Source organism: Bison bison, unplaced genomic scaffold (genome assembly GCF_000754665.1).
Source record: "Bison bison bison isolate TAMUID 2011002044 unplaced genomic scaffold, Bison_UMD1.0 scf7180017864495, whole genome shotgun sequence".
In the NCBI taxonomy this organism is placed as follows: Eukaryota; Metazoa; Chordata; class Mammalia; order Artiodactyla; family Bovidae; genus Bison; species Bison bison.
Genome location: NW_011495054.1, coordinates 12,856,214 through 12,859,293, shown reverse-complemented (window position 1 = coordinate 12,859,293; position 3,080 = coordinate 12,856,214).

Below are 3,080 nucleotides of genomic sequence, written 5' to 3'. Positions count from 1 at the left end.
TCCTCCCCGCATCAGTCGGGGATCAGGCCCCGCCCCACCCAGCGCCAAGGCAAGCCCCCAATAGGGACGATACCCAGTGGGGTATCTTCCTGATGAAAAACTCCTAACCTCTCAGGAGATTCCATCTTCAAGAACCACCCCCCCGCCCCCGCCCCAGGAGATTTCAACCTAGGACCAGTCTCGGGACCACCTAATCTCTGGCCACAGTTATCCCGTGGGACCTCAGCATCCAAAAGAATTGGCCCACTCGGCCCGTTAATGCCCCTCCCTCGCCCCTCCCTAACCCCAATCCCTCCTCCGTCTCCCAGCCCGGGGCGGGCCCCCCTCCAGGCAGTCAGAAGGAAGCTGAATCAGCACGGCCACCCGCAGCTGCAGAAGCAGGGTCCCGCCGGCCGCTCTATCCCTGGCCAGCAGCCCCTGTCCCATCCCCTGGGCGCTCAGAACTGACTCATAGCTGAACTTTCCTGGGGTTCACCCTCTGCCCTCGCTGGGAGGACAGAGAGCTGTAGGTGGGCCGGGAGCCAGAGCAGCTGCCACTAAGCTTTTGCCCCTGCCTGGGTCTTGGTTTTCCCATCGGAACAGACGGGCTGCTCTCTGAGCTCAGGGCCGGGTAAACAGCACACCCCAGAAGCAGGACAATCTGATCGGAATTCCAAGCTCGGAACTCCTCTCTCAGCTCTGGAGTCCAAGTGTGCAAGGATCACAAGTGCCCACAGCCCGCTGTGAGTGAGCCCCTTTGCTGACAGCTTCCTCCTCTGTGGAAGCTCCTGTCCCCTGGGGTACAGTTCACCCCTAGCCTTGTTATCTGACCGGCAAGCCCTTGATGACAGCAACCTGTCTGGAGGAACGGGACCGCAAAGGGGGAGCGCTTAGCTCGGTCCATGGCGCCCTCTGGTGGTCAGAGTGCAGAATGGCTGCAGGTGTCCCCTAATCCCCATTGCAATCCTTGGACTGGAATTAAAACCCCCCAGCCCGGCCGTTGATTCATACCAGCTGAATCAGATACCCTCTGGTGTGTTCAGGAATGTGTTTTTTTCATTTTCCTTTGGTGATTCCGAGACCCGCAGGAGCCTGCAAATAGTCCATATTGTAGGGCAGGAGATTTCCAGAGAAAGGACCAAAATATGCAGGAATTAATATTTAGAGAGGGTTTCTCCAGGAGGGTTTGCAGGAGGGAAACTGAGCCAGCCAGGGGGGCAGCTCCCCCTGCCCCACATTTCCTGAAGAGGAGGAATCAGAGCCCCTATGGGTTAGATCAGTTTTGAGATTTTTGTCAGTTTTCCGTTAAGCTTCCTTTAATTAAAAAAACAAAACAAAACAGCAATGAATTAAATGCAGGAGATCCGGTTTCGGTCCCTGGGTCAGGAAGATCCCCTGGAGAAGAACATGACTAAGTGACTTTCACTTTAGTATTTTTTAATTCATTCCATCCATTCATCCAATTGCTCAGTCGTGGACACGACTCTTTGTGACCCCATGGACTGTAGCCCGCCAGGCTCCTCTGTTCATGGGGATTCTCCAGGCAAGAATACTGGAGTAGGTAGCCTTTCCCTTCTCCAGGAGATGTTCCTAACCCAGGGATTGAACCCAGGTCTCTCTCATTGCAGGTGGATTCTTTACCTGCTGAACCACAAGGGAAGCCCAAGAATACTGGAGTGGGTAGCCTATCCCTTCTCCAGCAGATCTTCCTGACCCAGGAATCAAACTGGGGTCTCCTGAATTGCAGGCGGATTCTTTACCAACTGAGCTATCAGGGAAGCCCTCAAAAATACTATCCACCCTCCCATCTTCTCAGAGCTGAGCCAGTGGGGAGTGGTAGGCAGTGTCAACACTCTCCAAGACTGCCACAAAGCCCTTTGACCTCCCCTGCCTAGTGAGAAGTGAGCTAAGAGGAAAGAGGATTGGTGGGAGGGAGAAAGCGGTACACCCTGGGGTGGGAGTGGGGGCAAGGGGGAGGGCCTCATGCTGCTGGGGTGGTAGGGGTGGATTCAGACCAGGTCTGTCCAGGTCCTGAACCCTAGTTTTTAACCTGCTTTGACCTGCAGGCAGCAAGGCTCTCTCTACAGGATATTCCACTCGTTGAAGAATGAGGGGGTGCGCTTAGCTTCACAGAACACAGCAGGGGCTCCTTCGCACTCCTTGCCCCCTCCAAAACCCAGACCAGCCCTGAGGAGCCTGCCCTGCCCACAGGCTCCCAGAGCCCTCAAGTCTGAGTACTGCCCTTGGGGTGTCCACCCCCTAACCCCCATCCCTTAACCCCCTACCCCCCTACCCCAGCTGCTGCGGGAAGCAGGCGATTCGGCGAGGGACCCTGAGGGCACAGGAGGGAAGAAGCACCATTTCCAGCAACTGGGCTGCAGAGGCTGTGGGACAGGTCTCTGCATGTCCCCAGCCCAATCACTTCGCTGCGGGGCCTCAGCCTTCTTGTCTGTGATCTGACGTGGGTTCACAGGCTTGATCCAAGGTGCCTGCCCACAGCTGCGGGTTAGGGAACACGCGGCGCGAGGGGATGTGGCTTGTCTGCAGTCACACAGCTCTAAACGTGGGTCAGACACGAACCTGGGCCCCATTCCCAGGGAGGGCCTCTGCTTACGACAGTTCTTTTTCTTTTTTCACTTTTTGGCCTCGACCAGGGATCGAACCCACGACCCATGCAGTGCAAGTGCAGAGTCTGAACCACTGGACAGTCAGGGAAGTCCCCATCAGATCCTTACTGTGGACATGACTGTCCTCACCCACCCCCTCTCAGGGTCCCTGCGGATGGAGCCAGACTAGACACCTGACCCAGTGCCCAGAAGTCGGCTGTGCTGGTCGGACCCCTCCCCAAGCTTTGGGACACAGGCTGAGAAAATAAAAGGGGGCTGGCAAACTTACCACGTTCAGAGGAAGCTGGTCGGGGGGGCCAGGAGAGGGCCTGAGTGGGTGCGGGGCAAGGAGCCAAGCTTCCGGGCTTCCACTGCCCTGCCCCCACCTCTGCAGCCCTCACTTGGTGGGCTGAGCCTTCCCAGCAAACATCCTTTGATTGGAGCAGGATTCAATAGCTTCCTGCTTCTTAGAGCCAAACACACCCGACTAAGTCC